The sequence below is a fragment of the Podarcis pityusensis genome, assembly GCF_964106645.2.
Source record: "Podarcis pityusensis genome assembly, chromosome: 2".
NCBI classification, from domain to species: Eukaryota; Metazoa; Chordata; class Lepidosauria; order Squamata; family Lacertidae; genus Podarcis; species Podarcis pityusensis.
Window position 1 is genome coordinate 78000153 of NC_138029.1, and position 26301 is coordinate 78026453.

Sequence of the window (26301 nt, forward strand, 5' to 3'; positions counted from 1 at the left end):
GCTGTGACACACAGGTTAATAAACAAATAAAATGAAGTCGATTTTTTTGCCCCTTTAAATGTGTGTTCCATTATTTCTATTCAGACAGAAGGGAATACGATAGATTGCTGTTCTGTTTTCCATTTTAATTACATTGCACGAGGTACCACTCTTTTCCTAACATACTTAGATGTAAATTGTTCATTCTTCTGACTAATGTGTCCAGAATGGAACGGAGTGCTACCTTTACAGAAATGAGGACAGAGACAGAAGCCAGGCAGGAGCAAAGTGGGTCACTGCAGAGGAGAAATAAGACGAGGGTGCATCAATGCCCGAATGCCAGGAGACAATTATTAAAGTACTCTGTGTAGGTGGAGGATGGGAAGTGAACAAAGCATGCACCACACTCTCCAAATAATGCCAAGGTATGTTGCTCTTAAAGGGATGTGGGTGGTGCTGTGGGTTAAACCACAGAGCCTAGGACTTGCTGATCAGAAGGTTGGTGGTTCAAATCCCTGCGACGGGGTGAGCTCCTGTTGCTCGGTCCCTGCTCCTGCCAACCTAGCAGTTCGAAAGCACGTCAATGTTCAAGTAGATAAATAACTACTGCTCCGGTGGGAAGGTAAACGGCATTTCCGTGCGCTGCTCTGGTTCGCCAGAAGCAGCTTAGTCATGCTGGCCACATGACCCGGAAGCTGTACACCGGCTCCCTCTGTCAATAAAGCAAGATGAGCACCGCAACCCCAGAGTCGGCCACGACTGGACCTAATGGTCAGGGGTCCCTTTACCCTTTACCTTTAATGTTGCTCTTATACATGTTCATTGTTCTATTAACAAGGAGAAAGCTTGGGTAGAGCTTGATGAATGCATGGTAGCTGATCAGCCAACCACCCCTACTGTCAGGCAGTCAGCAGCCATGCACTTTTGCAACACATCATGCCAACACACTCTCTGATTCTTGCATATTGGCTGCTCTCAGTAAGGGACAGAATTCTTCTTTCACCAGAGATTGCTCTGCAGCATTGCACTAGCAATTTCCAGTAGCAAACAGTTCACTGGCTGCCCTGATACAATGACATTTATTTATGTATTTACATTTACAATTTATCCTACCCATAGTTATTGTGCTAACAGCTATTGTGCAGTCCATGATGCCTCCACCATTGTGTGATGCTCAAAGTGAACATAGAGCTCATACAGAAGGTAGCTGAGAATAAGGAGGGAAGGAAATACGGGATATAAGAAAAGCATTTGAGAATGAGAGACTAACAGCAAAATTACAATGAGGCTTACTCCCAGGAATGGAGGAATAGCATTTCAGCCTTAAACAATGGAACAAACCACTTTGGGCAATGGAATCTCCACACATCTCAATTGTGATGATCATTTCTTTGTTTATTCTTTCAAATATTTATTATATACAGTATTGCTTCTCATCAGAACAGATCACAAAGTGGTTTACAAAAACTGATCACACGTATCAACACATTGGGAAGAATCCATTGCAATTTAGCACAAAGTGCTATTATACCCTACAATATTAGATATTTAAAAAATGTCTATATGAATTGTTCTGTTTTTGTGTATGAGACTAACAGAAAATATTCATTGTGTACTCAGCATGAAATAAAAAAGAATAGGTACATTTTCTTCTCAAAGTAGTACCTTCATGGGATTATAATGTCATATTCCTTGATAATACATAAGTGCTTACACTCCTACACATTCTTCCACAGAAATGTAAATTGAGTGAATCACATTAAAATTACAAAGCCTTAAGGGGTTTGAAATATTATTTCTTATTATGCAGCAAAAATAATTTGATTTTACATTCCAGAACTTTAAAATCATAATGAAGATTAAAAACAATGGAACCAGGTGTTGTGATATAATTTTGGTAAGCATGATTACCAAATAACCCATATAAAACCTATAGTAAGGAAAGCCATCAAACAATTTAATTCTAAATTACTACATCTAACTCAATAGCTGCACCAATTAAAAAATTACAATATGTACAATTCCCAAACATTTTATTATTTTAAAAAATAATAATATTTGAGTTTAACCACACTTTCTGTGTTGTAGCTGGAATTCTGAGGACTAAAGGACAGACGCATGTAACAAACAGATGAGCTCTGGTGATTACTTCAAGTAACTGTATGCAGGGATGTCAACTTGAATAAAATATTGGAGGGGGCAGGTAAGCCCCAGCCCACATAATCGATCACATGACACAGTGCACACACACTATTTGAATGGCATTGCCCATCAACTGGGGGGGGGCTGCCCCCCTCAAATATTTTATTGTGACGGCCGAAGCCCACAGCCCCTAGGAGTTGGCTCCTATGATTGTATATATGGCAATCTCTGAATACTGTGTGAAACCTGGAGCTTGTCCAGAACATAGGTACTAGCTTGCTAATTGGGACCGAGAACTGGGATCAGATCTTGCTAGGGCCCGATCAGTTCTGCTGATCCTTGATCTGTTTCTTTGGGGGGGGGGGTAATGGCTTACTTTTGAAGTTTTGTACAGCTTAGGACAGGAGATCCTGTCTCCACATCCGCTTGTCCATTTGTTAATATCATCCTTGGAGGCCCCCATTCTGGTTGCTGCCACCATGGCTGGTGAGGCTGATATTTAGTTTGTAAGTTTTTGTAACAGTTTACAGAATAAGAGAAAGAGAAAAGTCAATACTGTACATATACATGTGCACTGTACATCTCTCCCCCTACAAATCGAACAAAAATGCATTACGTATTTAAAGCAGCAAAAATGAATGATAATGCCCCAGAGGGGCTGGGGCAACCCAGTCAGATGGGCAGGGTACAATTATTATTAATATTATTAATTTTTTTCATTGCAAGGTTACAAACAAGGGGTATTCTTAAGGGTTTCTTGTATGGTATATTAATTTGAATAACAATACAGTTTCCCATATTTTACTTTTTCATTCAGGTGGTGTGAATGAGTGATATAGTAGTGAGTCTGATGTTAGACAGGGCCTTCTAGGGTAGAAATTCTATCCTCTGGGGAGGTTCATTTTTATTTCCCCATACCTTTAAAACAAGTTTAATCCCTATTGAAATTTGGTTTAATACTGCTTTTCATCTGCTCTTTTTATACATTGTATTTTAAAATGGTTGAGTTTCTTTTTATTGGTTTTATCTGATCCAATGCCTCTGAAGAAAATATAGGGCTCCATTGTTGTGGCCTTGGGGTGGGAGCAGGATTTCAGGGATGTTTCTCGAGGACAGTTTCCAGATTGCTTCATGGCACTTTGGTAACAATAAGGTTTCTAACAGAGTTATTTTGAGGCATTCTGACACATTTTCTCCACAGAAACGTCTGAATCAGAAAAAAATCCATCTACCATATGCATATTTGCAAGGTGAGGCAAAGAAATGCTTCGAACTGCCCTTGGATTAGTGCTGAGCCTTCAATACAGCCTATTCCTTTTTACAGATAACATTTTTTACTCTAAAGTCTACTAGTAGCTGATTATTTGCAGATGTAATTGAGTGTCTCAGAAAGCACCAGACTTTCCTGCTGACCCATCATTTTTATTCCTGGCTGCTGTCTTTCTCCAGTCCTAGGACTACCCCCCTCCCCCTACAGCCCCCAGTCAGAAGGGGCATATGTTTTTGCCCCTCGTGTCCACTTCTTCAACCTGTTTAAATTTTAAACTGTATTGTTCTTCTTTCATTTCTCAGTTGTTCTAAGCCTCTAAGGGCCACTTCAGATGACAGTGCCACTGTGGAAGGCTACCAAAGGTGTCATAGGTGGTGAATAATAGTTTCTTGTTGCTGAAATAAATGGAGGAATGGTCTCCCTACAACCACCACCAGCAACATGCAGATGCAGAACTGCTGCAGGCTGGGGCAAAATATGTGGAAGACAAACCTAATAGTCCCTATATGGAGGAGGCTTTTAGTGTACCCATGTCAGGCTCATGTGGGGTGAGTGGGGCAGCCAGGTACACTTGCCTTGGGTGTTTGAGGAGTACGTTGGCCAGGGCTCCCCCACAAGGGCCTGGCAGGTTTCCCCCAAGTTTAAAACTTTATTCTAATAAGATTCCCACACTTGCCTGGCCCATGGAAAAGGGCCCTAAAGTTTTCAGCCTTCAGAGGATGCCAACTCACCCAGAGGGCTTGCTCAACAGACAAATCAGTGTGGAAAGGATTTCTTGAAAGAAGAAAGCTTGAAACCACCATCCTACGGAACTGCACAGTGAGACTCATCATAAATGAGCATATATGTAACTGCTATTTTAGTTGTAGTTTGGTACATGTTAGGTGGAAACCATTGTGATAAAATAAGATACACAATGGCATGATGACTTATTTTATATAAAACATTTCTGCACTGCCTTTCATCAAAGCAGGTTCCATAAATTATTTAACGCCTAATATAATACAATCAAACACTAAGATTAGCAACTATAATGAAAGACAACAGATAAAAATTAGAATACCAAGCAATTACAAATTAAAATGCCCGTGTAAAGAAAAAGATCTTAACTTAGCTGTATGCCCACTGTTTGCCACTGCCAGGTGCTCACTGCCTCCTCCTGATCTTCTGCCACTGTGGCTGCATCTCATGCTACAGCCATGCCCCTTCCACGGCCTGCCTGATGCTATGACCCCGCCACTACCTGGAGGCAGCCTGAGGAAGCCCTGGTACAATGGCAGAGAAGGCTGAGGGTGGCCACAGCAGGGAGTCACAGCCACAGTGGCAGAGAAGCAGGTGGAGTTGGCAATCACCTAGCCAGTGGTGGGCACTGGGTTGTGTGCGCGTGGCGGCAATGAGGAGCAGGGAAGTGGTACCAGGGATATTGCCTCAGGCGGCAAAACGTCCCAGGCCAACTCAGCCTCTTTTAATAAGGAAGGCATTTGAAGAAATGCCTCAGCAGAAGATCTTAATAATTACTTCCAACAATTACTTTCTCATCCTAAACCTTTATTTGTGTTATTTCAAGTGGGGTCATCTTATGTCCAACATCATATGAAAAGGTGTATGAGGGAGCACAGGGAAGGTCTTGGGCTGGATTTTGTACTGTATATAAAATCCATAATCCAATAGTACATTCCTACTAGTGCACAATTATATATGATTTGCTGGCATGTTAGGCATTTAGAGTACACGAAGTCAAAACCAGGTAGAGCTGAGCCAAAAATTATTGAAATACATTTTTCTAAGAAACAAAAGAAGGTCATTTTACAGATATTATCCACCCTTTTTGTGTGCTAGCCATGATTCCCCTATCACCTCAGTGGTGTAGCAAGGTCAGGTGGTACCCAGTGCAAAAAAATTATTGTCACCCCCCCCCACATTTAAATTATTAAAAGAAGGAAAAATAAGATTTACTTAACAATGTGAGCATAAGCAGTCTCAGTGATGACACCTGGGGCACCCTGCACCGACCGCACCCCCTTCCTACGCCACTGCATCACCTCACAGTGCATTCAAAACCACTAGGTTCAGACCATTATTCAGAGCCAGGCTGCCTTACAGTAACTGAAAAGAGAGAGAGAAAAAGTGCTTTGCCACTGCTAAAGCAGAGGCTTACACTCCTGGGCTGGATCTACACTTATTTGTAAAAATGCTTTAAAAACACATAATATAGCAGTCAATGCAATTTTACATTGACGACGGACACTGCTCTACAGCGCCCTCTCGTGTCATATTTTTATAATGCATTTTTAATGTTTTAATTGACCAGTATCGATTAGTCTGAAGAAACCCTTGGACAGAAATTTGGTGAAATGGTTCTCCCCTCCCCCAGTTTTTCTGCCCACAAGTAAGGTGGAGAATTTTGAGAAGCTCTAAAATCAGCTACTCTTTGCTGGAAACTTGTTTGTCTCACCATGTTAGCTACTCTATTTCTAACTCTTCTAGCACAGCAGCAAACTGATTATTTTTCACAAATAGGGATGGAACTTCTCCAGCAGAAAATAATAAAAATGAGATTTTCTATTTTCTACTGTCTGGTTTTGAGCTGCAGGACAAAGCTAAAAATAGATGTTTTTCTTGCTCCTGTAATATTTGCCACATTGGAAATGAACATGGCCGATACATAAAAATAGAAAACAATATATTCATAATTTTTCCATGTGGTTTTTGTTTGCTCTGCCACAATGGGAATGGCTAAATGGAAGAATAAAATAAGACACTGTAGGTGCATAATGGTACAAGTCATTCTTTTTTGCTCTTCAAGATAAGGCAACCCTAGTTGTGGTAAGCACTAGTTTCCAAGGATCCTTCTTGGACGCCTGAGAAATTTCAGTAATAGGGTCATTTCCTGGATGGACCACTGGGACTGATAGAGTGGTGGTGCTGTGGTGCCATCTTGTATGGTAAACAAAGTAAAGGTAAAGGACCCTTGGACAATTAAGTCCAGTCAAAGGTGACTGTCCCCTTCATGGATCACTGCCTTGCCGTGGTGAAGAGGCTTGAATAACTCAGAGAAGCTATGAGCTATGCCGTGCAGGGTCACCCAAGATGGACAGGACATAGTGGAGAGTTTTGACCAAACGTGATCCACCTGAAGCAGGAACCGGCAAGCCACTCCAGTATCCCTGCCAAGAAAACTCCATGGACAAAGACAACAGGCATATAAAAGTTATGACGCTGGAAGATGAGCCCCTCAGGTCGGAAGGCGTCCAACATGCTACTGAGGAGGAGCGGAGGACAAGTACAAGTAGATTCAGAGCTGATGAAGCGGCTGGGCCAAAGCCGAAAGGACGCTCAGTTGCGGATATGCCTGGAAGCGAAAGGAAAGTCCAATGCTGTAAAGAAAAATATTGCATAGGAACCTGGAATGTAAGAACCATGAACCTTGGTAAGCTGGATGTGGTCAAAAATGAGATGGCAAGAATAAATATTGACATCCTGGGCATCAGTGAACTAAAATGGACGGGAATGGGAGAATTCAGTTTGTATGACCATCACATTTACTACTGTGGGCAAGAATCCCGTAAAAGAAATGGAGTGGCCCTCATAGTCAACAAAAGAGTGGCAAAAGCTGTACTGGGATGCAATCTCAAAAATGATAGAATGATCTCGATACGAATCCAAGGCAGACCTTTTAACATCACAGTAATCCAAGTTTATGCACCAACCACTGGTGCTGAAGAAACTGAAATTGACCAATTCTATGAAGACTTACAACACCTTATAGAAATGACACCAAAGAAGGATGTTCTTCTCATTATAGGGGATTGGAATGCTAAAGTAGGGAGTCAAGAGATAAAAGGAACAACTGGTAAGTTTGGCCTTGGAGTTCAAAACGAAGCAGGGCAAATGCTAATAGAGTTCTGCCAAGAGAACAAGCTGGTCATCACAAACACTCTTTTCCAACAACACAAGAGACGACTCTACACATGGACATCACCAGATGGGCAGCATCGAAATCAGATTGATTATATTCTCTGCAGCCAAAGATGGAGAAGCTCTATACAGTCAGCAAAAGCAAGACCTGGAGCTGACTGTGGCTCAGATCATCAGCTTCTTATAGCAAAATTCAAGCTTAAACTGAAGAAAGTAGGAAAAACCACTGGGCCGGCAAGTTACAATCTAAGTCAAATCCCATATGAATACACAGTGGAAGTGAGGAACAGGTTTAAGGATTTAGATTTGGTGGACAGAGTGCCTGAAGAACTATGGATGGAGGCTTGTAACATTATACAGGAGGCAGCAACTAAAACCATCCCAATGAAAATGAAATGCAAGAAAGCAAAGTGGCTGTCCAACGAGGCCTTACAAATAGCGGGGGAGAGAAGGCAAGCAAAATGCAAGGGAGATAGTGAAAGATACAGGAAATTGAATGCAGATTTCCAAAAAAATAGCAAGGAGAGACAAGAAGGCCTTCTTAAACGAGCAATGCAAAGAAATAGAGGAAAACAATAGAATGGGAAAAACCAGAGATCTGTTCAAGAAAATTGGAGATATGAAAGGAACATTTTGTACAAAGATTTCCATAATAAAAGACGAAAGTGGAAAGGACCTAACAGAAGCAAAAGACATCAAGAAGAGGTGGCAAGAATACACAGGGGAACTATACCAGAAAGAAATGGATGTCTCGTATACCCCAGGTCGTGTGGTTGCTGACCTTGAGCCAGACATCCTGGAGCGTGAAGTCAAATGGGCCTTAGAAAGCACTGCTAATAACAAGGCCAGTGGAAGTGATGATATTCCAGCTGAACTATTTAAAATTTTAAAAGATGATGATGTTAAGGTGCTACACTCAATATGCCAGCAAATTTGGAAAACTCAGCAGTGGCCAGAGGATTGGAGAAGATCAGTGTACATCCCAATCCCAAAGAAGGGCAGTGCCAAAGAATGCTCCAACTACCGCACAATTGCACTCATTTCACACGCTAGCAAGGTTATGCTTAAAATACTACAAGGCAGGCTTAAGCAGTATGTGGACCGAGAACTCCCAGAAGTGCAAGCTGGATTTCAAAGGGGCAGAGGAACCAGAGACCAAATGGCAAACATGCGCTGGATTATGGAGAAAGCTAGAGAGTACCAGAAAGACGTCTACTTCTGCTTCATTGACTATGCAAAAGCCTTTGACTGTGTCGACCACAGCAAACTATGGCAAGTTCTTAAAGAAATGGGAGTGCCTGATCACCTCATCTGTCTCCTGAGAAATCTCTATGTGGGACAAGAAGCTACAGTTAGAACGGGATATGGAACAACTGATTGGTTCAAAATTGGGAAAGGAGTACGACAAGGCTGTATATTGTCTCCCTGCTTATTTAACTTATATGCAGAATTCATCATGCGAAAGGCTGGGCTGGATGAATCCCAAGCCGGAATTAAGATCGCCAGAAGAAATATCAACAACCTCAGATATGCAAATGACACAACCTTGATGGCAGAAAGTGAGGAGGAATTAAAGAACCTTTTAATGAGGGTGAAAGAGGAGAGCACAAAATATGGTCTGAAGCTCAACATCAAAAAAACGAAGATCATGGCCACTGGTCCCATCACCTCCTGGCAAATAGAAGGGGAAGAAATGGAGGCAGTGAGAGATTTTACTTTCTTGGGCTCCATGATCACTGCAGATGGTGACAGCAGTCACGAAATTAAGAGACGCCTGCTCCTTGGGAGAAAGGCGATGGCAAACCTAGACAGCATCTTAAAAAGCAGAGACATCACCTTGCCAACAAAGGTCCGTATAGTTAAAGCCATGGTTTTCCCAGTAGTGATGTATGGAAGTGAGAGCTGGACCATCAAGAAGGCTGATCGCCGAAGAATTGATGCTTTTGAATTATGGTGCTGGAGGAGACTGCAAGAACTGCAAGAAGATCAAACCTATCCATTCTTAAGGAAATCAGCCCTGAGTGCTCACTGGAAGGACAGATCGTGAAGCTGAGGCTCCAATACTTTGGCCACCTCATGAGAAGAGAAGACTCCCTGGAAAAGACCCTGATGTTGGGAAAGGTTGAGGGCACAAGGAGAAGGGGACGACAGAGGACGAGATGGTTGGACAGTGTTCTCGAAGCCACAAACATGAGTCTGACCAAACTGCAGGAGGCAGTGGAAGACAGGAGTGCCTGGCGTGCTCTGGTCCATGGGGTCATGAAGAGTCGGACACGACTAAACGACTAAACAACAACAACCAAGGTGACTGTGGGGTTTGGCGCTCATCACACTTTTCAGGCTGAAGGAGCTGATGTTTGTCCACAGATGGCTTTCTGGGTCATGTGACCAGCATGACTAAAACACTTCTGCCGCAATGGGACACCATGACGAGTGCCAAAGTGCATGGAAATACTGTTTACCTTCCCACTGCAGCGATACCTATTTATCAACTTGCACTGGTATGCTTTTGAACTGCTAAGTTGGCAGGAGTTGGCTGTTGCACAGATTTGAACCGCTGACCTTCTGATGGGCAAACCCAAGAGGCTCAGTGGTTTAGACCACAGCACCACCCACCTCCCATTTTGTATGAGGTATATGTGATGATTTGGGGGAGGGGGAGTTCTGTGGCATGAATTCATTGACTTGTCCTATGTGTTCATGTGGTATGTGGGCATCATTGTTGGCATCAGTGGACACAGTTATTGTGTCCAAATTTACTGGGGGCATGTCTGCCATTTTTATATGTCACCTGCTCTCTCGCTTTCCGTTTTCTTCCCTGGCTTAATGTGAGAATATGATTGCTCTGACTATTACATCGAAGTTCTTCTGGGCCTTTTTCCATATGCTCAATGAAAAGTCAAGCTAACTTTAAGCTTATTTCTTCCTAGATTAATTTAATGGTGTTTAGAATCCATCTTCATCAGTGTTAATTCTCCATACTAAGGTTCTGCCTTCCTGCTTGGTTCAAAGAAAATACATCTTTCTTTTTTTCATTTTGAAGTATTAAATATTAATGTGAGTCTTTCTGTCAGAGCCTGTCTGGGAATTATATCAATTTCAGCTGCCACAATTTTACATTCCAATGAGCTCTGTGCTAATGAGAAATTAAGAGGCTTTAAAAAATGAGAATTTATATCAACCAATTAATTCCTTTTCAATATTTCAGGAGTTTGTGAAACATACACAAATCAAAGTAACACATTTTTTTTAATTGCTAGCAAGTTATTTCTTTGGGTATTGTCCTTGTTGTAAATTTTATGTCAAATTCAAGGATTTTGATAACACGTTTAGGGTCCATTTTTGTATTCAGGAATAGTGTGGTGGCTGCTTTTCCACTCTTCCGTGACCTGCTTGCTGTTATTTTTATGTTGGAGGATATAACATGTCAATGTTTATATGAGAGGAGTGAATGATGTGGTTTCCTGCCACACCAGTATACCCTAGTGTTATGAAAAGTTGTGGTATTTTGGTCTTTCCCACATGACCACTCTGATTTTGAATGACAAATGGGGGGAGGCATGGGGATCACAAAAAACCTCTCGGGGAATCGTATGTAGGCCGTAGTCTGTGGGTTAGCAACGCCTGCTAATGGGTCATATTGGCTGTTTCTTCAACAATCACTGCATGAAAACCAGAACATGCAGTCCAAATTGGTTAGAAATTTGCCATGGCTTTGTTGGTGATTTTGGCTAAAGTAATGTCTAGGCTCACTCTGTGATTGTGGCCCGCTGTGTATACTATATATAGCATTTTGTAAAACATTTCCAGTCAATGTGGTTCCTAATTTAAAAGATGACTGTGCATGCAATTATACACTTATTTTTACACTTTCCTTAGTGGTATCTTGTGATAAACAAACCTTATCACAAAAGCCACATTCAAAATTTTGCCTAGTCTGTCCAAAATATCTCATGCAGTATTGCTCATTTCACAATCCAAGCCTATTCCTTGTAAATATATAATTTGATTTTGAACCTCAGAATGTAAGAAGAGCTTGCTGGATCAGGCCAATGACCCACCTAGTCCAGCATCCTCTTTTCACAGTGGTCAATCAGAAAGATGCCTGAGGTAAACCCACAAGCAAGATTTGAGTACACGAGCATTCTCCCCTCCTTTGGTTTCCAACAACTGTTATTCAAAAGTATTTTGTGTGAATGTAAATGTGCAAATATGTAAACTTAATTGGGATGTAGCTACTGTATATCTGGCTATATTGGTTGTAGCGCATGCTGGAAAGCTGTTGCCGTAGAATCCCTGACCTCAGAGACAGCTGCAAATCAATTACATCACTGGTTTACTTTCCCCACTATTTTTGAAAGCTGTTGCACAGGCATTTTTTATTTCTTTTATTTTGTACACTACCCTATACCGTAGATCTCAGGGGGGTTCACAACACTGTGATTCTGGACTCGTTCACATGTAGTAAAATAGGAAGGTTTAGTACTACATGGATAAACCTGAAAAAGCCCGAGTGAAATGTCCTGATTTAGTGTTAATGTTTGAAGCAGAGATCCTAGATTAAAACAAACTATGGTAAGTTTCATGGCAAGCCAACATCAAACCATTGATGATGAAGCTGGCTTGTTAAAGTAGTAATTCCCTGTTTGAAACCAGGATCTTTTGTTGAAATGTGACCTTGAGCTGGGGAAGTCCTCCTTTGCGTTCCTTGCCTTCTTCACCACCTAGAGGCAGCTGCTGATATAAGCAAACTCCCCACTCAGCTGATGCCTCAACACCTGAGCTGCATGAAAACATACCACATAGCCGATAGCTGTAGAATTTCTGTACTGTTCTGTATAGATATTGGGATAACTGTAGTGAACATATCTACTTTTCTGTGGGGCCCATCTTAGCATCTGTAGACAAGAATCCTTTCTCTAACTCTGACTAGCCTAGACTTGCCTGATCTGTGGTGATACCACTATAGAGTGGTAAATAATAATAATAAAAAAGCAAGAGTGCTAGTTCACTGAGCAGAGAAATTGCTTCTGACAGCTGGAATATGCATTAAACCCGAGGCATTTCCACCAAATAATACTGTGATATTGATGTTGTAAGTACTGCTGGAGAATGCAGTATGATGATGAACTGCTTCATGTTGCCTTAGGCTTAAGTCATAAAAATACTAAATTTAATTATCTTAAGTGTGACCTCAACACACACACACACACAGAGTTTGTACATCTGTATATGTTAAAACCTCATATCTCGCTCCCCAAACCACCACAGCTAGTATAGGGCTGCCATATTTCAAAAAGTGAAAATCCGAACACAAAAGTTGTTGATCTTTAGTTTTGCCCAAAATCTACGCTTCCGACATGGGTTGCCATAATGTCCAGATTTTCCTGGACATTCAAGCGAATCACGACTATATCCGGGAAATTGCTGACATATGGCAACCCTTAAGTACAACATAGCTCTGTTCTCCCCAATCATTCAAGCTTCTTGGACATCATCTTTCTGTAAAGACTCCAGTAACATAATGTATTAAGCAGTACTGGTTGGTAGGGCAGCACAAGTAGGGTGGCTCTGGGTTACCTGTCTTCTCAGTGCTGAGAAGCGTTGTCAAATACCAAGAGGAAGATGGGAAGGGACAAGACTGTGGGTATCTTGGCATGGTTTGTGCAGAGTGCTGGGAATATTGATCAGTTCTGCTGCTGCATCTGTACTGTGCTGAGCTCCCCACACCTCCTTCCTCAATAACTGGCAACAGTGCTGAGCACTGAAAGCCAGATGAGCAACACCACCCTGCCTGTGTTGCTTCACCATTCACTACTAAATATAGGACAGTTCGGTCCAGATTCAATATTGATTGAAATTTTATGTTTTTTATGCCACTAGCCACCTCCACGGGGTACTAGTGCTGCCAGTGACAGCTCACTTGGACTCAGACTGGGAATGTATTAAATTGAACCAGCTTACAGTGGGTAGATGTTCCTCTAGAAGCTGCCTCCATGGAAGTGATCTGTAGAGGACTAAATGGGTGCTACAGCTGTAAACCGGCCTTTGACAGTAAGCTGGCTCCATGGATGGACATCCTAGCCCTAGGGCAGTGGTGGCCAAACTCGGCCTTCCATCTCTTTTGGGACTACAATTCCCATCATGACTGACCACTGGTCCTGTTAGCTAGGGATGATGGTAGTCCCAAAACAACTGGAGGGCCGAGTTTGGCCACCACTGCCCTAGGGCATTCAGTTCCCCTGTCTAAATATTTTCTTCCTCTGAATAATATCTGTAAAGAGCAATAGAAGATATGCTGTCTCAAGAGTTGCAGAACAATAGAAAATCACATACAAACTCACAGGGAACTCTTTCATAAAATTTTGATATTATCTAGTGGGATGATAAAGTATAGGACTATGTTCTGCCTTCTGCTTCGTTAAGAATAATGATAAGGTATTTAATGTTTAACAAAGTTAAAATATAATGGTTCCCCCCCCTCTCTTTCTGTGTGTGTGTGTGTGTGTGTGTGTGAGTGAGAGAGAGAGAGAGAGAGAGAAACCACTTATTTTGCTTAATATTTTTGAAAAACTTTGTTTATGTTTTAAATAAATTAAGAAAACCAAGCATTACAGAGAAAAGTGACTTTTATGAAAAGGTGGACATGTTTGGCATTGCTCATGTATTTAAAGTATATTTAGTAACCTGTGATACAGAAATGTCACTTGAAGGACTACACACACACACACACGCACACACGCACACACACACACACACTCACATTCATGATAAAGATTGTGAATAGTATTTTCTATTATAATTTAGAGTGTTTGCTAAATAAAGTGACACATGGAACAACAGGGAGGAAGGTGCATATTATGTAGGCCTATTATGAAATAAAACAGATGATGCACACTCTCTAGGGAAGATAATTAAAATGACAATAAAGTGGTAAGCTGATCCATGGGAACTGAACTACAAAACCTAATAAAATGAGTATCACTTTAATCAATCATTTTCAAAATCAGTCGTTTTATTCGTATGCTGCCTTTCAAAAGTTAAAACCATGCTCAAACATACAAATATAACAAAGTCATAATGAAAAAACAACAAAATGTACACAACCAAATTGAACAATTTTCACATAAATCATAAGATCCAAAATAGAGATGCAAAAAATTAACACCCTAAACAACACCTACCCCCCACAACAAACCCCATAAACAATACCCCAGCCCAATATTCTGTTCAGCAGTCTCAACTTTTGTATCTGGAGTCAGAGAAGCAGAATCCAGATCAGAAATCTTTGCTCCCCCCTTAAATAACAAATTGCCCATACTTCAGACTTCAGGGAAAGCAGAGTTGCAGTTTCATTGACTTACATATGAGTCAGCTGCGACCAGCGCTTTCTTTATGAATGTCACCCATCTCCCATTAAAACTCCTGCTACAAGACCCTTAAGAAGTGGAAGATATATTGGTTGTTGAGATGTACTTGCTAACAATGCTCAGAGCAATAATGCAGTAGTCATAACTGCTACATAAAGTAGGCGCTTCTATCCCAGGAGACAGCTCCTTCTTTTAGCCTATGATTTTCAGTGGACTACACATACAGTTTTAAACTACAGTAGAGAAATAGCTTGGTGTGACACAAGAGGATTTAGGAAAGAAGGCAGTGTACAGTTTCAGGCCCATTAACAGCAAAGTCTCAGAATGGTAATTCAAGCTTCCACAGTAAGATCTCTTTCCTGCAATTTTACCTGCCTGATGCAGGAACCACACTCTTCAGCTGCTAATGCATCAAACAATGCAGCAGCTGTGCTTAGTATCTTAGTTTTTGAACATGAAATTATGATGTGAATTAAAGGGGATATCATACTTCCTGCCAAAGCTAGTAGCCAAGTCTGAATCTGAAGTTTTACCTCTAATTTTATGGTTGACAGTTAGGCAGTGGAAATCTGATAAGCTGCTGTAAGAAACACCTTGCTGAATACCTTGCTAGTATGAATATTTCAGACCTAAGAACTAGAGAAGGGATTTGCATGAAATAAACCACCATATCCTTGCATCCATATTTTTCATACCATCTATCCTAGCTTCTCCCCATCACCACTTCACTCTCATTCTGGGGAACAGCAGCACCCCGTGTTTTCAAGCTGCCTTCTTCTCCCTAAGTCCCCATGTCATAGCCCATTTCCTTCAAGAAGGTTCCCTAATTCTCATTATCTTCCCTCTCCTCTCCTGAAGCAAAGCATGAAGTTAAGGATTCCCCCACCCAAGTCTGATCTGGGCCCCAACAAAGTCTTGTGCTGCTCTGTTTCTATGTTTTTCTGTATGTATTTATGTTTCTCTATGGCCGTGGATATTTCAAGAAGTATGAATGTCCAAAACATTGAATTAACAGCACCAAACATCTCTGGATGGTTTTTTTTTTGTTTTGTTTTGTTTTGTTTATAAGCACAACAGCAGAGGATTAAACTTCATTTAAGTTTTTTTTAAAGCCTGTGTTCTGCTTCAGCAAAAAAGATAAACACCCAGGGCTCTTCGGTACTTTGCAGACAGCGTTCTAGACAACCTCAGATTGTAGGGCCAAATGCAGAAGACTGTAAGGTCTATTAGAATAACCACCAGAAAGAAAGGCTGGTGTGAAGCTACAAAGGTTTTGCAAGTGTTCAAGGAAGATTCACACCACTCGGCCACCTCTTATTTATTTCAAGGTTAGAAAAGGACAACCTCCTGCTCTCCCCAAAAGGAATTATGTAGGTGGGTCATGGCAGTGCAGAAAGTTAAGCACTTGCTCCTTACTGTCAGAATTTCCAGTTAAAGACCACTGATTCCTTACATCTCCGAAACATCGCCTCTGAGAAATAACCTGTACTGCTACATTTATGACATAGCTAGGATTGCACAGAGATTCCATTTTGTATTAATCCGGAATTAGCCCACCCACTGTTGAATCCTATGTCCCCTTTCAGAGTGTAAGATTGGCAGCTGCTTGTGTTCTCTATCAGAAGTGAATAACATATCAGTAAAGAACATGTATATATTTAAGTTGTTCATCAACCAAGTCCAAAGGCTCTAGAGCCATTCTGAAATTCAGACTAATGCCTGCTTTTAAAATAAAAGTTTTAGGAGTGACAAACTATTTCACAGTCCATCTGCTAATCAACACTAAGAGAAAATATCTTTTCACAGTTGGTGAAAACAGGCATGTCATGATTATAGATCCACCTACCCTCAAGTGTCAGGACCTTTCTGAGAACGCCCAACAAATCTCAGCATGGCAGACGCACTTACAATCTTTTGTGTGTCATAGGCTAAATTAATCACTGCTAAATTAATTTCTACACGTGCTGTAGAGGGAAGTGAGGGGCAGGTGGGGCTCGTTAACCTAGGAAGGTAACCCATCTAGGAGAAGGAAAACTCTGACCCTAAACTTCTGCTGCCTTGTGGGATATATTCAGCAGAAGAAAAGGCTAAGGAGCAAACTGTCATGAACTGGCAGGGTTTTGGGGGAGGAAAAGGAGGAAGAGGATCCTGGTGAGGGGTGTAGCTGGGAGTGGGTCACACGGGAGCAAGCTGGGGATGGGGAAGGAGAGGTTGTTGTAGACAACACTCATGGGGTGACAGAGGATGATGAGGGGGCAGGGAAGAGTGCATGGAAGCTGAGCAGTGGTACCCTTTGCCAGAGCAAGAGAGGCTCCCGTCCCCATGAACATGGCAGGTCCTAAGACACAGGGAATAGCGGGTGGAGCACTCCAGAAGCAGAGGCAGGCCAGAGCCTGAAGCCTAGTTCACTAGCTGGCCAGGTGGGGAAGGAGGAATGTGATTCCTCAGCTGGGGCAAGCTGAGAGCAGGTGAGGGTCACATGCCTCATCAAGCCCAGATGCTGCAATCAGCAGGCACAGTATAAGAAGGTAGCAGAGCTGATGTACTATGTCTGCTCAACTGCCCATGCTGGGGGACCTCACCTGGGATTCTCCTTGGACCTTCACAAGTTTCTACTTTGAGACTGACTGCTGAGCTACTATCTTGGCTTACTTGGACTGAGCCTGGACGGCATTTCCTGATCTTTGGACTTGGCTTATGTGGATTGGCTTCTGGACTTGGCACACTGTCTGCCAGGTAGGCCAGGGGATCAGGACATAAACCCTACACAAATACAGAGTGGAGTCCTTATGATGGCTGTATCCCTAAAGCAGCCTTGTATGCCTTCTTCCAGCAACTCCTGCAGCCAAGCTGGTGCCAGATGTACTGCTCTCATCATAAATTACCAAATTGGGTGATTTGGGCTCTTAAGGATTTTGTCATTATATGTTTGCCTTTTATTCTAAAGGGCCATGAAAACAAGAGCAAATAGCCTATGTCATCATGGCTTCTCCTTGCTAGGCTAAGTGTTTTAGAAAGCTTTCCTATACATTAGTACTTGGGTGGTTTTTTGTTTGTTTGGGCACAAAACTCATTTTTCAGTCTGATGTCAGTTCAGGGTAAACTACAGAAGGACAAATATGTTATTTTTAAAGCCTTCAGGAACTAAGCATTCAGTTGGATGACTTCAGTTAATTTGGGAGAGAAAAGTACATTTTCTATTTTTATTCCTTCAAGTTTGCATGATATTTCTGAAGTCACAGAGGGAAAAGCCAGTGTTCTTATTCATGGAATCCTACAATGTTCTTTTAGTGACTGCTATTAATACTCTCTGTAATTCGTTTTCCCCCTCCCTTGCAGATAAGTTTGCATTAGAAGACCAGATTTGAGTTGGCACGGTAATAATGGGCCTATTCAGTTGTTAAGGGAAAAGAGCTTGTTATCAAGCGCTAAACTGCTGCTAGAGCCTTTGATTTATTTGTTAATCTTTGGTAGTAAATACTTGTCCTAGTTCAGCAAAATGGTTATGAAGTAAATATGTTTCACATTTGGTCATTTACAACCAGTAAATTGAAATTTAACCCAGTAGTATATGAATATTTTTTTTTATTATCTGTAATGTTGTGTGTGTGAGAGGGAGATAGTGCTTACTAGTACAGAGTACCATCACTTCTTTTTTTGGCTGCCCTTGGCAACCATTTTGTTCTGGCACCAGAGGCAATTTTATCAACATGAGTACCAGCACTTTATTTTTTATTTTCTACCATATAAATCACCATTTAACTGATATTTATCAAAACAATAGGAAGAGAAAACCATGCTGCGTTTTTAATTAATTTTGCCTGCTCTTTCATTTTCTATTAAACTATAAAATACTTTCTCATATGTTGTTGAAGCAACATTATTGATAGTGTGTTGAGGTGATACGAAAGCTTTTCTGAAATAATGAAGAATTGCACACAGCACTGCAGTGACTTGTACCTTTATTTGCTTTACCAGAATTAAAATATGAGACCTAGCCTGGAAAAGAAAGGGGTGCATTATGATGGAAACTGGAAAGAAGACTGATGATTCTAAAATAAGGAACAAGGGCAGGGCAGTTTTCAATACTGTTTTTTCTCTCAGAATATGCTTATGTGCACATTTTCCTAGTTGGACTATTCCAATTTTACTTGTTACAATCTTATTCCAATTTTACTTGTTATAATCATTTTAAATCCGTGTACATTTTTTTCTCTGTAGTGTAAGTAATATTGAAATTAATATGGATCCTATCATTTCACACATATTTATTAGGCCTTGTGCAGGTGCAATTGCTTAACCATGGTTAGCTCCCTCTTCCACCTCAAGTGCTAATTTTCCTAATCCTTCCCTGCCAATTCTTAGTCATGACTAAACAATATGAACATACTTTTTACACAATTCATTTCATTTCTGGCAGCCACATGCATTTCATTTTCCGTTTGTTACTGTCTTTTTCAACCATTCAGCCTGATAATGGAACTAAGACTGTTTTAGTGATTCTGGTAGACAATATTTGTCTAGAACAGCCTTCCCCAATCCAGTGGCCTCCAGATACTATTGGACGATAACTCCTATCATCCCTGATGATTGGCCATGCTGGCTGGGGCTGAGGAGAGTTGCAGTCCAAAACATCTGGAGGATGCCAGGTTATTGAAGTCTCCTCTGGATACTGGCAAGGGAAATATCCCTGTTGATTCCCTTGAACTGCTCAGTGACCTATATTTGAGAAAGTTACATTGAGAAGCATGACTCTAGGGACAACTGTTTTCACTCATGAAATACTGGATCAAATAATGGACTGACTCTGAAATACGTTAGTAGTCCAAAGATATGCTGTATCATTGGTATATGAGGTCAAGAGCAAAGACATTTAAAGACTTTGCTTTGGAGGTAAGGTTAAAGTAACTATCAAGTTCCAGATTGGTAAAGATGCCCAGGATATTAATATTAGTAAATACACAAACAAGGTGTAGCCTGATGTGCTATTTATACCAAAGGTGAATTTACCTTACATTCATATAAGACATTTTTGTACTGGTTTTATTTGTCCTGTAGGGACAACAGTTAACCTGAAGTATATAAATAAAATTAACAACAAAAACTTTTAATCAAATGGCAGGGCCTTGATGTATAGGGAGGGGGAAACCTTTAAGAAAAAGGAAAGTTGAATACAACAGATGGCTGTTTCTGACCATTGACTTAGTACAGTATTATGATTTAACAGGCTTTTCAATACAAAGGGGAGTTTTTAAAAAGTCAAAATAGAATGAGAATATTTCAGGGAAATCCATAAAAACGGCAGGAAAATAGAGGCCATAAAACTCCGTGATAAAAACTCATTAGATGGTAAAAAGCCAGGAAAATAAAAAAGGGTTTTACTTGATGCCAAAAAGGCATTAAAGCAGGCACCTGGCAAGAGTCTCCTGGGAGAGAGTTCCTAATGATATAATCATTTAGTGAGTTGGTCAACTGTATCATTCTGCAAAGCAATGAGAATAATTTTAACCACTCTCCTGCTTCCCCAGATACCTGAACAGTAGCAGGAGCATAAAGATTACTAGAATACAAAGTAGTTGCATGTATAACTCTACTTAGGTTACCACTTGGTACATGGACAGCAGTAGTAGTCTCAGCATTCCTATGCTGAAATGGTAGTGCATGGGTGGTGGTCAACCATTTAAAGAGGGTTGGGGAACCTCTGGCCCTCTAGATGTTTCAGGATTAAAACTCCCATCCTCCCAGACCATTGGCCATTCTGACAGGGGTTGATTGGCAGCTACAGTCCAATGACACCATTGGCTTCCTATCCTTGCCCTAAAGCAATAAATCTACACAATATTTCTGACATGGGGTTGAGGCAATACATCACAAATTCTCTGAATACTTACATAATCATATCCCTCTGAGCAATTTGCAATAGCAAGGGCAGAGCTCTCTGGGGGAAAGAACAGCATTTTCCCAAATACAAAATTCTATACATTGAATATTTTGAATTGCAGCTCAGTTCTGCTCCTTTGAAGAAAAAAAAAAATTCTCCAAACACTAGTGCCCCCATGTTGCGGATGCAGGTTAAGTGTGCACTGTACAGAAATAATTTACATGCGTTGAGGATTCATGGCCACCAGGAGCATACTTTCCGGACAGTGCATACTTTCCCCCACAATGTGGGGGCACTATTAAACCCTGCGGGAGGATTGTTTAGAAAGTTTCCACTTCACCCATTTTTGCCCTTTATGCAAGGGACGCCACCACTTTGTAATAATAATTGTCGATGTTCAACCTGTGTACAAGAAAATTAACCAAGCCTCCCTCCCCCAAACACTCAATCTCATTGCACTTTGTGTGCTTGTCGCCAGTGGCGGAGCTTCATGCTCTGGCACCAGGGGGCGGAGAGCAGGCGGGGGCAGGGCTGGCATGTGTCCTGGGGGCGTGGCATGCTGCCTGTAGGGGCGTGGTGCCCAGCACGGGCAGGGGGGCAGCCGCGATGGCACGCCACTGGGATTGCGCTGCCGGGGGCGGTGCGCTCCCCCCGCACTCCTCTTCCTTTGCCAGTGCTTGTCGCACAACACACCAACCCCAAAAGTCAGTTGCACTATATTATTTCTACTGTAGTGGTTACAGTGGAATAATCACTAGCACAACAGAATCACAATACCACTCTGCACTTTAATTTGGGATACCCACTGCAGCAACATATTTATGTACAGTATTCCATTAGTTCAAATATCCTTATCCAGAAGTTGTAAGGTTGCAAGTTGAAAATACATACATACATACCGATAAATGTTGCAGGTCTTTGAAACATAGATAAGGAGTGCCACACTCTTTCAGTTGTTCCACCATGTCAAGCATTTCAGTTTGCACAGTGGAATGATCATAGAATTGTAGCGTTGGGAGTGACCCCCAAGGGTCATCTAGTCCAACCCCCTGCAATGCAGGAACCTCAGCTAAAGCCAACCTCTGCATAAAACCCTCCAAGGAAGGAGAGCCCACAATCTCCCGAGGGAGTCTGTCCTACTGTCGAACAGCTCTTACTGTCAGAAAGTTCTTTCTGATGTTTAGTCGGAATCTCCTTTCTTGTAACTTGAAGCCATTGGTGATCTCCTCTCTCTTCTCCCCACACATTGTTTTGGGGGTTCTCCAGAGCCCGCAGAGCCAATTTGGGGGGACTTGGGGTGCACAGGGGGAGGAGAGGGGGAAAGCCCTGTTGCATTAGCAGGACTCATTGCACTGGCTCCCTCTAGAGCCCCTGCTCAGCTGCATCCAGCGCATAGTGCTTTAAACACTATACACAATTATCTTGGTAATTCTTACAGCCCTGTAAAGTAGGTCAGTGTTATCATTCTTAGATTATGATGTGGGGTTAGATGAGTTTGAAAAAAAAAGAACATCTACTGTAAGCATGGGGGCAGTGATGGCTGCATGCATCTTAAACTAATGCAAAGGCAAAGGATGTTGAAATAATTTAAAATTCAAATGTCACTCTGAATGCCATTACTTGAATGTGCTTCTAATCTTTATTTAATCTTTATTTTTACAATCTTGCCACCTTGTGGTGTGCTTTGGCAATGAAAGTTTGATTTAAATTCCTTTTTAAACTTGATGCATTTTATAAGACAATATGCAAATGACAGGAATAGTCCGTGGAACATACTGAGCAATCTGATTATGAATAGTGTGATTTAGTTTTCTCTGTTCTGCCTTTAGCATATTGTATTTTTGGAGAAGTAAATAAAATTCTGTTAAATAAAATTTCCTGGAAAAAAACAAAACACTGTTGCCTGACCCCAGTCTTCAAGCAGCATGATTTTCCAGGAGTTCCATGCGTTTACCTAGGGTCTGTATTTTCTTTTGGGAATGAGGCACAGCAGAGACTGTGGTGCCTTTATGATATATGGTTTATTTACACACATATACAACCTGAGGCTACAATGGAGGGGTTCACAGCATCAACACCCCAAGAGGGTCTTGCTTCTCCCATGGCCGCAGTCTTGGATTCAAACAGAAATCAACCACCATTCTCTGACCCTCTGTCCAGCTTTTGCCTTTAGCTGCCTGCAGCCTCCCCTCCCCCCCCCCCCAGGTCACATCATGTCCAACCCCAAAACTCTAAATCAAACTGACTTTGTCTTCTATCTCCAAGTTGGAGGAGGAGCCCCACCCATTTTCTGTCTGGCACAGAGTCTCCTCTTCTTGGCGTTCTTAATAGCTCATTACTTTTCCTTTGTTGACTCATCTTCCAGGCAATTACCTCATGAGGAAGCTGGCCTGGCTTATATTTTAACAATTGCTGGATCCAGGGGTTCAGGAAGCTTGATTAAATTCTAACACTTACTGGGTCCAGGAATTTAGAAGCGTCTTGTACCCACAAACTCATAACAATACTAAAACACTAAAACCTAGTAATAAAATGAATCCTTTCTCCTTGTTGATGGGACCAGGTTTATTTGAGGCCATTTTAAATCTATACTTTCTAGTGAATGTTTACTCCCTCCACCATATGCTCAAAAGAGCCAACAACTGATCTATGGAAAATTGCAGTCTGGATGAACACACAACAGGGGCTTTGTTTCTATCATGGGCTTCGTTCGCAACATGAATAACACAGCGCCCTGGTATATGATGATGTCATTGCCATGCTCCAGGGCTGCTTATTTCAAATGTGAAATGAAATTCTTAGACTCACTGAGAATGAAGATTAGATCAATCAGGCTAGACTAAGTAAACCTAGAAAATAAAAATGCTAACTAAATGGAAATGAATGAAAAGCTTTCTGCACACAATGGCAACCCAAGCACAGGAGTGTCCTGCATGCTGTACTTTCTAAGAGTGGACTGAAGATAGGATAAGTCATTGTCCTCACCCCTTTCCCCACTTCCATTTCTGATGGAAAGTAGACTCATCAGAGAGATTGTTGGACATTTTGATTAGAATGTCTCTGAATTAAAGTGTACAGCATCACACGGGAGAGCTTTGGGTGGGAGGAAAGAGGTGTTCTACCTCTTTTGTTGTTATCTTTGCTGTTGTATCATGCAGTATGATATAAATTCCATTGTCTCTTGAGCATGGTGGAATCTGCTAATTGATGGAGAAAATAGACACTGATTAATGGGCAATTAGCAGCAGCCAAAAAATATTCACCCCAAAGCATCTGGAAGTTACACCCATCTGCAAGGGATGGAGGGGCCTGATTGAATTTTGGATTTTGCTGTGTTCAGACCTGTTAGATTAAGTGAGGATGCACCATTGGAACTACTACTGTTTGTACTTAAAATTTATTGCCAGCTATATGCTGAGTGCTGCTGCATAGAACGTGGCACTGGCCCAGAGAGTATAACCCAGTACTGTTTTGTGAATTTGCTTCTGTTCCCCAGCAGTAGTTGCCCAAAAAGTAAAACATATTTATTTTGATCTGGAGTATTATTATTATTTCTTAATTGCTGCTCATTTTCTTAACCACTACTCAAGTTTTAACTGGTGCTGTTGAAATTTAAGGGGGCATTAACTGGATGCTGATGATTTCTCCTGAAATTTTATACGCGGCTTTGAAGGGGCAATTACGCCTTTAAAAATCAGGAAATAAAACAACATTACACATCGTTTTAAGTCACAGTTTGAATTAAATAATGCTTTAAAGTGAATGAGCAACATGTTGGGGGCATCTGCTCAAAAGTCCCTGGAGTGTTCCTGACCCACTCCTTCAGTGTGCCATAGAAGTCGGCAGTGGCTCGCTTCCTGTTACATTTGTTCTTGGCTTGCCATCATGGTTTATTTAGGAGAGAAACAGTGATGGCCAGTGAGGCAGCATGGGGTAGGGCACTGTTGCACCGCACACTGCATTGGGAAGCTATGAGTCCCCCACCTGTTCTGCCTCACCAGCTGCTAGTGGGGAAAAAACAAAGCATGAGTACTGATTTGCTGCAATGGCATGCCAGCCTCTGGTTTGTTTCTTCTGCTGCAGGGGAAAGGAGGGAGCAGGGGCGAAGCAACTAATAAACATTTTAGCAGTGGCTACTTGCATGCCACACATTATTGAAGCGTTGTGTGAAAACTGGGCCTATAAATCTTCACCCGTAAGATCATTCTATAATTCTATCAGATTTCTGAAAGAGAACCAGCAGGCTGAATATCCTTTTGCTTGGGACAGAAGGAGTGTGAAATGCCCTATACTAACTTTGCAAGCAGGTTTGATGCTTCAGATATGAGATTGAAATAGACCTGAAACCGGAGCCAGTGAAATGGTGGCATCAAGTCAGATGTTCCTCATCACTACCAGCAAAGAGCAGGAGGAGACTCAGCACTGTTATTTGATGGAAGACCCACATCTCCTATAACATCCAAAATGTTTTAGCCTCTTTTCATGCTGTTTATGTCATGTGTAAATATTAATGCAAAACAATGTGGGAGTGAAATCAAATGCACATTCTAGATGATGGCATTACCATCTGGTGAGATTAAGCAAAAACTGATTTTTACATGTGAAATTCTTTTTTTTTTTTTTTAATAAGAGAGAAGGCTTAAATGTCTTAGGAAGCATACCTGCTATAAAAGCTCAGTGAGATTATACAATGTTCAATGGGCAAGACTGAACATTTTCTTGCATGTAAGGTATAACTGAGACATTAGGAGAACCCTTCATGAAATTATATCTATAACCATACATATATTGTTAGAATCTTATAAATTCCAATCTGATATCGCAGTATTGTAGTCTGCTGGTATTCTCCTACTTCACTTGTGTCCTTTATAGCTTGTAATCTTGAATCTTTCTGTTGTGTTTTCCTCTCTCCCCAGTTGCGACATCAAGATTGATTAACCCTAGAAGAAGCTGGTGATGTGACTCCAGTTCCAGTTTATCAACTCATTTCTAAGGATAATTCAGCACTGTGAGTTTTGTATGATGTTCTCAAAGCATTCTAAACAATCTTTAGCTTATCTATCAAGCTTAAATAATCAAGTTTCATTGCTAACGAAAAGAAACCAGTCAGGCAAATGAAAATGGGTGGTTCACTATAATCCTTAAAATATTTGGGAGGAAGGGAACACAGCAGTGTGGCAATTGTTCCATAAACTTAGAATTGTAGAGTTGGAAGAGACCCTGAGGGCCATCTAGTCCAACCCCTTGCAATGCAGGAATTTCAGCTAAAGCATCCATGACAGATGGCCATCCAACCTCTGCTTAAAAACCTCCAAGGAAGAAGAGTTCGCAACCTCCCCAGGGAGACTGATTCACGAGCATTTCAGCTTGCCAAATGGAGTGACCCACTTTTTCTCACCCTGTGTGCTCTTCTGGAGATTATTTGGACCCCACCCCAAACCAATTAGGAGGCATATGGGGATAGGAGTGGGGAAAGCCCCTTTGTGCTAGTGGATGTCCTTGCATGTGTTTACACTAGTGGGACCTTTTGACTGAATCCGGCTAAGAAGCTTCCTCTTTTTGAGAATGCGGTTCTGTTCTATATTATGAAAAGACTGACACCGTAGGGCTATATGGATGTTAAGTTAGAAACTAATAGTGCTGTCCTATACATGTCTACTCAGAAGTAAGTCACTTGCCTTTCCTTGGCTTATTCCTAGAAAAGTAGGTATAGGATTTTTTGCAGCTTAACAGCACATATT

The 26301-nt window shown here is 41.4% G+C and overlaps 1 protein-coding gene across 7 annotated transcripts in view; it reads left to right on the forward strand.

The window, feature by feature from the left end:
• The window catches only part of ATP2B2 (ATPase plasma membrane Ca2+ transporting 2), a 379035-nt gene that overhangs the window by 116771 nt on the left and 235963 nt on the right, over window positions 1–26301 (forward strand). For all 7 annotated transcript variants that reach the window (XM_080994177.1, XM_080994174.1, XM_080994173.1 and 4 more), the window contains exon 3: window positions 25477–25568. The gene's annotated coding sequence lies outside the window, so the exon portion shown is untranslated. The remainder of the gene's footprint in view (window positions 1–25476; window positions 25569–26301) is intronic.